Raw genomic sequence first — 12,815 nt, forward strand, 5'->3', positions numbered from 1 at the left:
TCAATAAGATGCAAACTTCAATCTCAAAGAGTGGAAGACCACTCGAAAAGGAGTTTTTCCTCCTAATTATGGCTCTTCAAAAAGTGATTTTCACTCTTTTGCATTTTAGAGAGTAGACCATTATTTAGCTTAACAATACAAACCTATTCTATGGTGTCACGAAATGCACGCATTAACACAGTTCACAGTCAACCCTTTTACTGTCTGAACCACTCTGAAACAGAGCTATTATCAAGCCACACCAGCCTCTGATTTAGTATCAGCCAAGTGTACAAACAACCCTACTACGGTTTGACCAATTAACTTCATCACTGAGGTTTGGAACAACAGTAATAAACTTTACTACTACGGTATCATTTGTGAGCACAAACAAACAGTTCACATACAACGCTTCCAATGTCCAACCGATCAATACCATCCACTCTTGTTTCGAAACCGAGATAAACATTATGTTAGCGTGAAGTTTTGGTATCGATAATGTGGATTTAATTCACAGTCATCCTACTACTGCTTTTCTGTTGACTTCCATCAACTTATTTTTCAAAAGGTACCCATCTATTAGTTTATGTTGCGAATCAAATTCACCGTCCACAATCGACTCTCATGCCGTGTTACCAAACCGTCTCATCAACTATGATTTTACTTAATATCTTTAGTTTAGAAAACAACATTGTTTTTTGTTTACGATTTGTGTATCTGTTCTAAAAATACTGTTGTACCTTTAAGATCTAAACCTAACCTGTTTCATACGAAACGCTTGTTTAATAAACGCCGAGACGGATTAGAGGAAGCTTGAGTGGCTCTTTTGTTGTGTCTTGATGCCTTCGCTGTGCAGAGGAAACAGGACAAGGTTGTTCGATGGTATAGTGTTACAAAACAGGAGCGAGAGAAGAAGCAAGAAATATACACAATCAATGTTGTTGTTAAGCAACACAATTTTAAAGTTTACCTCGAATAATAACAGGTGTTTGTTTCACCCACGGGCGTTTTACTGACGTAGGCAAGGGTATCTGCGCTTACGTCAATTGTTTGCTTGTTCGCGTGCGTACTCAAGGTTTTAAGGCGTGCTTAGCACACACAGATAGCGATACAATTCGGCACTTGCACAGTTAGCAGATAATGGTTACAGAAGACGCATACATCAGTGGAAGGCAGGGCCGTGCAGTTGAGACTTAGTACATAACTTTACCTGCAGCCGATTTCACGAAACTTTGCGCAACCTCGTAAAGTCCACTTGCGCAATGTTTATAGAGCAACTTGCGCCATAAACCTTGCGTAAGTGGACTTAAACAGTTGCGTACAGGTTCGTGGAATCGGCTGCTGGGGTGCAAGAACATTTTGTGCCTTTTTTCAATGAATCCATTCGAAGTATGTCTTCTTTTTCTTGGAGGACAGTTTCACACGAAAGTGGGATTTTAGTATATTACAACATAAAACATCTATCCCTGTCCCGTATGTTATTGTGGGTATGATCCATTGCCGGGTAAGGTTGGGTGGGTAAAAGTTTAGTTTTAACTTTGATTAAGCTTCATTTTGACTCTGGGTCATTTTGATTTCGTAATTAGCTGACCTAGAAATAAGCCAATTACCATTCGACTCGCATCTGAGTCAACCCTAGACTTGATTCAAGTCCCATTCTCGTGTGAGAGGTCCCTAAGCATATCACACCACCTTAAAGGCCGGTTTATAGTAGGTCGCGCGATGGAAATCTTGACGCGCGATCCTAAAAAACACAGTTTATAGTCATCGTCGAGACCTCAGCGATGCTCAGCGATGCGTCGCTGAAAGGCGCTGGCGACGTCGCTACAGAGTTCAACTAATTGAACTTTGACACGATCGCTGACCTCACTTTTCATCCGTGAACCAATAGAATCGTTGGATTACCGAGAAACGACGAATATGCAAATTTATCAAGAGGCCGCTTACAAATAAAACAAAATGGACGACCGTAACTTTGTTCGCTGAGCGGTGTCCTAAAAAGTTAGTTTTTTCTTGTTTACGTTCGATTTTTGGAGCTGGTAAAAGTTACGAACATGTCGACAGGAAGGAAACTGCATGGGCAATCATTACAGTAACATTGCAGTCAATGTGTGAGTATTTTAAACAGTAAAATTAACGAAAAAACGTCTACCGAGTGGGGCAGTTTTTTGTGTGTATGCGTAGCCGTATGCACAAAGAATACAGATCACACTAAAAACAAAATACCTTGAATCCTTGATACAAACACACACGTACCCCCACTACTACTATTCAAATGTATTGTAATACATTGTTTTTCATCGAACAAAACTGGGTGTTACTGTATGTCATACGACAGCTTTGGTTTATGCTGCATGTTCTTGCTTTACCCTTCTTAGCTTAATTAAACTTTCTTGGGTCGAGTTGACTTGACTGATCTCACGACTCATCACTTGACATTACTTTAACTTAGCAATAGCAGTACAACTTAGTTTTTTTTATATAATAAACACGAGTAGCTTGTTTTTTAACATAGGAGAAACAGTCATGTAATCCAAATTTACAATTGAACACACAGACGGTCGGACGGTATTTTGAAACATTTATATATATATTATTTATGTGACCCTCTCAAACACTAAGAGTCGTAAAGGATAGAGAGGCTAACGGCAAGTTGTTATCTTTACAATCGGTGCACCATTTTATTTCCTGTAGAAGTGTAAGCAGACGAAGACAAATACATATGCTGCAAAATGTTATGTTACATAAAAAGAATTGTTCCGTTCCAACCCAAGTCAAAACAACTCTTGGTACTTTACTGCTTAGTAGTAGTAGTATTTTGGTAAACAGGTAAATGTTTATTAAAAATGCTACATACATTTGATATACTGATTTTTCGGTCAATTGGTCTACTTAGGGTAGTACCCAGTTTGATTGTATGAAGTAATTTTACTAATTTAATTCCTGACCGCAACTCCCCCGAATAACTTTCGTCTGACTCTTGAACTGTTTTCTTCTTGTTGCCCATACCAAGCCCTTTTTGGAGTGAAATTGCACATTATTATTATTATTATTTTTTTCTCAGTTTAGTGAGGAACAACTAGTGTTTTTAAAAAGTTAAAAGGTCCCCAACAGTGGAACAAAAAACAGTGGGCTGTTTTTATAAATTTTCTACTGAATATGACTTGGATCTTATGTTTACCGATTCTAGTTCGTTTGCAGATTGTTAGGTATTATGGATACTTGTATTTTTCAAATTAATATAAAGCTAAATTTTACATGTTCAATTGTTAACTTTTGTGTTTTGAACAGCATAAAGTGGCAAATGCTATGGGAGATTGATGTACACATCCCTTTGTGAAAAGGAGCAGGCCATCAGAGGTTCAGGGAAAACCAACAAGTATTGAGTTGCCAACTGATCAGCATCATCTAGAAACAGGTATGATGGTTACATCCAGGGACAATGGCATTGCTTGATGTATTCTGGACACACAATTAGTAGAATATGCATAAAACAATTCCAACTCATACAATAATTGATTGTGTCGGTTTTCAGGGCTCGAAATCAACACTGGACCACAGGCCAAGTCCAGTGGTTATAGCGTTGGGCCAGTAAACTTACGACCGTACAAGTCCAGTGGTATTGTGTTTTTTAATTTGAATAACACCTCATTGCATTTTAGTACACATATCTATTGAATGCCAATATATCTTCTTTTAGTGCTTGTTCCAACAGCAGTTTCAATGTAGTGTGTAGAAAGTGTTCTCCTCATATCGATCCCAGTCTTGTCAGATTCTCTGGTCCAGTAAAAGTCTTGTGATTTTTTTTCCGCCAAATCGAGCCCTGGTTGTATTAACCATGTAAACAAACTGTTGGAAAACTCTTCATGAAGATAGGGCTATGTAACATAATGAATTTGTTTTTTTGCAAGTTTGCAGGTGAAGTTTGTATTTTGCTAAAGTCCCAATCTTAGGTCAAATTGAAAAAGAGTATTATGTTAACAATTGAAAGATTTTGTTACAATGTTTTTGTTTGTTTTTGTCTCCCTGTATTAGAACAGTGGGCATACTTTCTACACACAACAAAACCTCCAGTTTGCCAGCCACACTTGCAGCATCTGTGATAAAAACAAATGGACACAAGAAAGACATCCTTTGACACAGACATCTGATACATCAATGATAATAATGTTGAAGAAAAGCTGCGATGAAATCCTTAACTTTAAAACTTTACTTTAACAATGATAGCCCATCAATTTAAATTTCCTTTGCATTGTATTTACTACAAACATTCTACAGCTACTCAAGTCATTCCTGATGATTTATGCACTTGCTTTTCTAAAAAAAAACATTATTTAAAATATAATCGGTAAAAATTGATAAATTTGCCGCTGCATTAATTATGCAAAATTATAGCTTAATGTTCGTTGTCCTCTTCTGTACATACTGATCACTCTCTTGCTCGCTATGTTTATTAAGTAAATTGTACCTTTAATTTCATTATAAGTTGATTTGAAATAAATAAATGAACAAGTCAAAAACAGTAGTCTGTTTCTTTTCTCTTGTTGAGTTCACAAAGTTCAATAGTTAAATTCTGGACACTTTATTGAATTGTGTGGCTTGTATCTTTTTCATACCAATATTGACACAAAGTGATTCGGAAGCAGTGGTATGGCTATGACTTTTCATGGGGAGGGCTAGGGGTTAGTAGTTTTAACATGTGGGCAGGGGTTGCTTTGTTAGTCGGGAAGGAGTATGCTGTGCGGAGGGGGGTGCTTATGGCATTTTGTGGCTGCCTGTCCATTTTCCCTTTTTTTCAGAGGAGGGGGGGTATTTTATTTGTTTGGGGTAGCCACTCCCCCCTCCCTGCTGACTGCACCGCTGATTCGAAGTGTGGGAATTGTATTTGTAAAACCGAACGATTTAATGCCTGTCATATGTTTGGTACACTTCAGAACAGCAATGGTTGAGAAAAACTAACGGAATTGTTGCTTTACAATATATAACGCTTCCCATCGATGTTCCCTTTCAGAGAAAAGAAACCCAAACATGTTTTTCAAATAATACTATGCTGTTTCCAGAATATTAAGTAAACACTTAATTTCAAAATTCATTGATACAACTTCGAAAACAACTCTTTGTATGCTCGCAGACTTAATAATTTGATATCTGATCTGGTTAAGTGACATTATTGAGATTTTTTCACAAACTTAACTTAACGAGTTTTTTAAAGGACGTGGCTGCAACGGGTTTTTTCAGTTTTTTTTTTAATTTTATTAAATTGGTTGAATGTAAAAACACGGAAAACAAAGTGAAAATGATGTGTTTTTGTTTATCCCCGAGTGAGTCCAGTCTAAAGGAAAATTCATATCGCGCGACCGACTATAAACCGGCCTTAAAGCAGGCCGAGTCACACTGCAGCGATAACGAAAACGATCACGACGCAGAGAGAACGCATTATATTGGTTTAATTGCTCCACGCTGAGCATGCACACGCTCATTCAACAAATAGAACGCGTTCTCTTTGCGTCGTTATCGTTATCGTTCTAGTTATCGCTGCAGTACGTGGGACCGGGCATTTATACAGTACAGTGCGCGCTCGATCGCCGCACGGTCAACGGAACAGGTTGGGGAATGCAGAGCATCATAAAACATTAGTGTTCTGGCGATGGCACGGGATTGGGACTTCAGTCAAGTCTAAGTCAATCCAAGACTAACATCTGTATAATTGTTCAGTCTACGTGTGTTGCAGCCACCCAATGATCAAGACAATAAACCAAAAACGGATTACATTTTTGACAATACACAAACACAGTTCAGGCAAACTTTTGTGGGTGCTAGTGTTTTATTTATTGCCATGAGATAAACTTGTGCAAGTTGTGACAATACAATACACTACAATTTAACATATTTTGCAAACTGCAGATTAAAGATATGAATAGGCAAAAGATAAAATATGATTTTTTTCGAACCTACAATTTAGCGTTGATATTACAACCGTGTTTATGTCTTGTAGTTGTCTATCTTATTGTCCCATTCACGTTTCCTATTTGTTAACCTAAAGCTTATTACCAATGAACAAATGGTCTATTTATTGGTCAAGTGCCGAATAAATGGGCTAGCGGTCTACTGCCTGGTGACGAGCTAGGTTGGAGTGTTAATTCTTTGCTTACGTTTGGATGAGCCGATTTGGCCGATATTATTTCATCAACCACTGTAGGTTTCGCTCATTCTCATATATTGGTTTTACTTGTGTTTGTGCAGTATTTTTGTGTTTGTGTTGCTTTGTTTCATTTTCCGCATCACCGCCCTCTGACGTTCGTTGCATTTTAATATTATTTCGATGGAACCAATAGCGATGATAAAGATTCAATGTTTACTTTTAAAATTAGTTCTGATTAGAAAACGTTTTGATGTACAGATCTTGGTCAATATCACCACCAGTCACGACATCAGACTTAAACCACCCTGATAGTTGACAACTTTAGCAAGACGTATAATACTGAGGGATTTCTGTTTTCATTCCAAAGTTTGAATTCAGTTCAACCGAGCTCGAACTGGGAGGTCGAGACTTTGCGGCTGGCCAGTCACCATGCTGTCCCCACCGTGGCTCGAACCGGGAGCTATTGGCTTCGGAGTCCGACACCATACCACTACACCACGGTGGGTCCCCTTCCCCCCCCCCCCCCCCCCTCCCCCCAGGATAGTTCGCATTTAAGACTTCATGAATATTCGATTTATACTTTACACAGGACATTATGGCAAGCATGGATATACAGTGCTTTATCGTTAATAATAATTGTGATGTATACAGGGCATCTTTGGCTTGGGAGTCTGACACCGAAGCACTATACCATGGTGGGTCCCCAGGCCACTTTCGACAAATATGTAATTTGATTTCAATACCACAAAGTAAACTCAAATCCATGTCCTTGTAAAAACATATTTAGAGAGTGGGAAAGCACTTTTTAAATAAGAAAAAAAAATAAAAATTGTTCAAACACCTCGAGTTTTAAGGCAGCGGGATTCGATCCAGGGACCTTTCGGTGAAGAGTCCAAAGCCATTCCTCTTGGCCATTGATTTTCTTACATAAGCTGCCTTCGAGATTATTGTTCAACCTAAGAATGAACAGCTTTTAATCATAACGTAGTAAAACATGTAGGGCCGTAACTACGAAAGGCGTTTATCTTTATACTAGTGTAGTATATATACATTGATAAATCCAAGTTACACGCGTCTTCCTAAACACCTGAATTAAACAAGTCTTACGAAATATCTTAAATAGTTGCTTAGTTATCCTTGTGTAACTAGCTAGTTACACGAGGATGGGACAGTCTTAAACTTATTGACCGAGGTCCCTATTGTTAAATACATTGTAATGTAGATAGAGGATTGCGCAACAACATGAACATATGATAGTAGGCATCAGTATAGAGAAATCTTCAGCAGGTCGTTACTTCGATACTCTACAGCCTTGGCTGATTAAAACCAACGCAGTGACAATTTCACCGCTGACGAAAGGGTGGCTCTCGTTGAGACCATGAGGGACTTCATTTCCAATATTGGTGACAAACGATGTGACACCAAAGCAAACCAGAAAAAAGGTGACGCCTGGAAAGCTATCATATCAGAAATGTCCATCTCGTTTCCTGAGCGTAAAAACTGATCTGCAAAGGACTACAAATAGTCAGTGTGAAACAAATTAGATTTGTGTTCGAAATTGTGGATTGGTGGGTCAAGGAAATAACTGCAAATCGAAAATAATTTGTTACAAAAAATAAAAAAAATAAAATAAAAGTTGACATAAAACATAAATAATGAAAAATACCCAGCTGGCCAAGATCGTCAATTTAATTCCTGATTAAACTACAAAGTTGTTTGTTTGTTGGTTTGTTTGTTTAAACCATCAGGAAATGCCATCAACAAGGTGCCCTTCTTCATACTCTTCTAAGGAGTTCACCTTGTCCCTACAAACTCTTTGTGCACGCTGGTGTTGGCGACCATGACGATTTTCTTGTTCGTCATCCTTCTCTTCTGCAATTAAGAAGATTTGGAGCCCATCCATCCTGCCCACCTTTATACCTTTCTGTGTACATATCTGGCTTCTAAATGGTTCAGAATACTCACTAAACAACCCCCGTACCATGTTTAAGAATTGCTATTGTTTGTTATAAACACATGTTTAACTCTAACGGGCATTTAAACGCGGCTAACTAAAAGCAATAGTATTACATAAATATTCGATTCATACTTAACACATGATTCTATTGCATTGACAAACAGTGCTTTAACATTGGGTAAAGGTATATACATAGGCGCTTTGTTTATTTTATTGTTTACTATTTATTAAATTAGAAAAAAGCATAATTAATCTGAACATTTTATGACGTTATATTGTTGCCTTGCTAATGTTGATAAACTTATTATTATTATTCAATACCAATAATTCAAATGCAGTTTCTTGGAAAAAAAAAATTGTTTGAGAGTGGGAAAGAAACATAAAACGACTCGATGCACTTTTCAATTATGACATTTAACAATGTTATATTTATAAATTTTCCAAAAACCTCGATCTGTGAGGCAACGGGATTCGATCCCGGGATGTTTAGGTGCCGCAGAGTCCAGAGCCCTTCCACTTGGCCACTGCTCATCTTACTTCATTTGTGTTCAAGTTGAATTTTTTAGAACTTAGGATGAACTGCTAAAATTATCCCATTATTGCTAAAATGAACACACACACAGCATTAATTCAATACTCCATATTGTTTCCGAGATACATCCTCTTAAAATGGGCCAAAGCCTCCCCTTTTTTTTTTTTTTTTTTTTCTTTTTTTTTTTAAGAGTCCCTAATTAAATAACGAAACCAGCCGTTTGGCTAAAACGAAGTTTGGTTATTAAGTTGTGGCCCTAGATTCATAGTTTGGCTGCACTAGGCCCGCCATCGACAACCCCCCCCCCCTCCCCCCCCCCCCCCATTTGTTAACAGCGGTGGAACTTCTTCTTCTTCCTTTAAAGTGCTGCTTCAGAAAATTTGAAGATTACCGCACTGTGGCTGGGCTCACGCGTGAAACCATGGGACCGTAAGCCAATCAGGTGCAAAAATATACATGGTGCAAGTAAAAACTGGCCAGCAATATTACTAATTATAACACCCCTTGCAAGTATTCTGCCTGCTCATTGGTTTAGAGCGCGTCACATGACATGTCTTAGTTTTGCTAGACGACGGCCGTGTGATAGTGCGTCGGTTTGCCATGCGCTAGTCCGAAGACTAGCACATGGCGCCGTGCGCTAGTCCGACAGACTAGCACACGGCGTGCAGTACCCAGACGTCCGTTGCGTGCACGAGGATGATAAATTAATAGTCTGTAACCATTTCGGATTGCACGACACTACATGCAACACAGTCAGTAAAAGTGTTTGCAATCTGTATTCGCGTCGTCCGTGGATTGTAGCATTCAGGTCTGTAACTTAATAATAATAGTACAGTATTTAGAAATGTTTGGGGTGTTATAAAACAAATATTGACTGCTTTTACTCGTGCAATGGTTAAAAACTATGACTCCCTCGGTGATCCCCGGAGCGTACTATTTTCCCTCGGCTTCGCCTCGGGAAAATAGAACGCTCCGGGGATCACCGAGGGAGTCATAGTTTTAACCATAGCACTCGAAGCAGACAATATTTGTATACTAGGTGAGACCCTCAGTACATTCTTGAATGCATCTAGAGAGGGTGAGAGTGCAGGGTCCGTCTTCAAGCAGTTCCAGTCCCTAATTGTGCGAGGAAAGAATGATGATACATAGACCTGATTGCTGCAGTGCGGGATGTAGAAGCGAGATCCATGTCCTCTGGTCTGGAATTGTGGTTCAGTGAGGTGTGCTTGCCAGTTGATTTCAACAAGACATGAACTGAACTACGTGATACCAAGTTGAAATGACCAGTAACTTAAAACAAATATCAACCGCAACACAAATGTTTTGCTGCATTAGGCCCGGCAGGCACCTCCCCTCCCCCGGGTTAAACATAAGAGGAACCTCCTGAAACCAAGTTGAAATTACCAAATAACACTATTCATAATACCAGTATCAACCGCCAGACATGTTTTGCTTCATTGGGCCCGCCAGACCCCCCCCCCCCCCGGTTTACAACGGTGGAACCACCTAAAAACAAAGTTGAAATGACCTATAATACAGTTCTTAATACCAGTAATCAAACGCCAGACACAAGTTTTGCTGACCCAAAGGCAGTTAATTATTAACGGAAGACTGAGCAGACTTAATATCCATGTGGACAAAACGGTTTCTTAAAAAAACTGAAAGGTTTACCACCCGCAGCCCCTTAGAAATGTAATGTCAGTTGTTTAAAAAATTACTGTTGTTCAACTATTCACATGGGCAGCCCGTTTTGGCAGCCTTTTGAAATTCAAAACAAAAACACACAGTTTTTAACAACAACAACAATGCATGTATGAACGTTTTTCACTTGCCCTTTTGTTTAATTCTAACGAACATTATTTTAGCTATCAATTGAACCGTTTACAGATTTGATTTCATATAACCATATATTATCCCTATATAAGGATTCGTCTGGGAAAAAATTGGAAAGAAGCTGATTTCAACTGATAATGGTAGGTATGGGTGTCAGTTACTACCAAAAAAAAGTAAGGACCAATTGGGGTTGGGGAAATCGTTTCCCCGGGGGGTAATTAAAATCCGGGGGTTAATTACCCTAAATTTACCCAAAGTATGTTGTGTTTCGTATCAAATGAAAGGAAATTTAATTTTAAACCAAGTAAACTATGTTCATTTTGTCATTTGATCATCCTGTTAAAGGTTACACTTGATTTAAGATGTGGTGCTTGCTCACACAGGATCAACAAGGTAATTACACACATTCTATTGTAAAAACCTTAAAACTATTATTTTACACTACTTTGTATCTATCAAAGTGTACCACACTGTTTGAGGGTTCAAATTAACTTGGTTCAAGACAAGTGGATACTACTGGTACTGACAAGCCAAACGTGACAGAAAGCTCATTAAGACCCTAAACACATTAATGGGCCACCATGGCTTGAATAGCAAAGTTCCTCTACATTGCTCATTTTTCGGTGTCTATAATATCTGCTCCATTGGAGCAATGTCCACAGCACACTCCACATGCAGTCTCTTTCAAGGGGCCCAAGTATGGAGGTTTTGAGATACTGTCATACCTTAACTTGGAGGTGAACACGAAGAGAGTGTCTATTTTTCCCTTGGCTGCTTGCTTTTGGAACCTTTGATAGTATGTTGTGTTTGGTTTCAAATAAATAGAAATTTAACTTGAAACTTAACAAGTGTTGTTAAACCTGCAAGTTTACTATCATCTTTATTCTTCACATCATGCAAAGCTTCACAAACCGTTTACTCGGAATCTTGTAACAACTCTTCCAGAACGTAGGAGCCGTGATTCGGGTGAGGATGGGGTCACTTGTTACCAACACTGGAACCAGCAGGGGCGATGACAACCTGTTGGTAGCTGAAATTCCATCTCAACAACAATTGGCTGCAACTACAAGGAAGGGGAGAGGCAGTACCAAACCATGAAATGTAGAAGCATAAAAGCTGGCATGTCATGTGTGTTTGCATGTAGAGTGCGCTGCGGACATTTTTATGTTACAGACACTGAATAACTGAGCGATGTAGAGGAAACTGCCATTCAAGCCGTTTTGACCAAAATGTGTGTAAAGATTAAAAAAGGGTCTTTAATGCGCTTCCTGTCACATTTGGCTTGTCAGTACCAGTAGTATCCACTTAAAATGTCTTGAACCAAGTTAATTTGAACCCTCAAACAGTGTGGTACACTTTGATATATACAAAGTAATGTAAAATAATAGTTTTAAGGTTTTTTCGTTAGAATGTGTGTAATGACCTTGTTGATCCTGTGTTAGCAAGCGCCACATCTTAAATCAAGTGTAACTTTTCACAGGATGATAACATGACAAAATGAACATCACTTACTTGGTTTAAAATTAAGATTCCTTTCATTTGATACCAAACACAACATACTTTGGGTAAATGTTGGGTAATTAACCCACGGGTTTTAATTACCCCCCGGGTTTTAATTACCCCCCGGGGAAACGATTTTCCCAACCCCAATTGGTCCTTACCATTATCAGTTGAAATTAGCTTCTTTCAAATTTTTTTCCCAGATTTGCTGCAATTATTGCTAATTTTGGGTTACTATGAGCCGATATTTCAATCAATGGATTTTGTGTGTTAATTGGCAAATAAAATAAAACTTGCGATTCGGAATCTAGCCTTGCTCAAGGCAGTCGCATTGTTCACTCCGAAAAGACGCCGCTGTAAACCCAAGAGTATACAATGTGCTCACCGCACCACCCAACCGTATAATACACCGTCACATCGCTCAACGCACACCGTACGACTACTGTGCACAAGTCAACCGCACTCGTACCACTAACACGCACACGGAAGCCGTCGGCCCGACGGTCGACGCACGCGGATACTGTGCGGGAGCATCGTGTCGTGCGGTGTGGTTACACACATACGCCAGTGTATACGGGTGGGTTTGTATACAGCGGCGGTCTTTTCTCGGAGTAAATAATAAGACTGCCTTGAGCAAGGCTATTCGGAATCGGAGATAAACAACTATTTAAAATGCAATAACACGCATAACAGTTCACACAGCTTTTCCATGAATATAAGGCTGTATGTGTTATAAACTGAGATATTGTTGCATTCAACGTTTTCGTGGACATGATTCCGTTACCTTATTTTGTTTAATGTTTCATTATTTCTAAATATTGTCTTTAAACTTGAGGAAGAAGAAAACTGACATTGTTCACGCATCTGCATGC

At 38.9% G+C, this 12,815-nt stretch overlaps 2 protein-coding genes and 1 long non-coding RNA gene across 4 annotated transcripts in view; all 3 read left to right on the plus strand.

Annotated features, from left to right (window-relative positions):
• Positions 1-12,815, plus strand: part of LOC139942799 (uncharacterized) — a 215,735-nt gene that overhangs the window by 28,113 nt on the left and 174,807 nt on the right. The gene's annotated exons all lie outside the window — the stretch shown is intronic.
• The window catches only part of LOC139943402 (histone-lysine N-methyltransferase SUV39H2-like), a gene marked incomplete at its 3' end in the record, with an annotated part of 182,670 nt that overhangs the window by 14,952 nt on the left and 154,903 nt on the right, over positions 1-12,815 (plus strand). The gene's annotated exons all lie outside the window — the stretch shown is intronic.
• Positions 1,910-4,466, plus strand: LOC139943110 (uncharacterized). Of its 2 annotated transcripts, none has more exons than XR_011786749.1 (3): positions 1,910-2,090; positions 3,271-3,397; positions 4,015-4,466. It is a non-coding gene; the product is annotated as an uncharacterized lncRNA (long non-coding RNA). The 2 variants fall into 2 exon arrangements; XR_011786750.1 differs by having other exon boundaries at positions 4,020-4,466.

This window comes from Asterias amurensis, chromosome 10 (assembly GCF_032118995.1).
Source record: "Asterias amurensis chromosome 10, ASM3211899v1".
Taxonomy (NCBI): domain Eukaryota; kingdom Metazoa; phylum Echinodermata; class Asteroidea; order Forcipulatida; family Asteriidae; genus Asterias; species Asterias amurensis.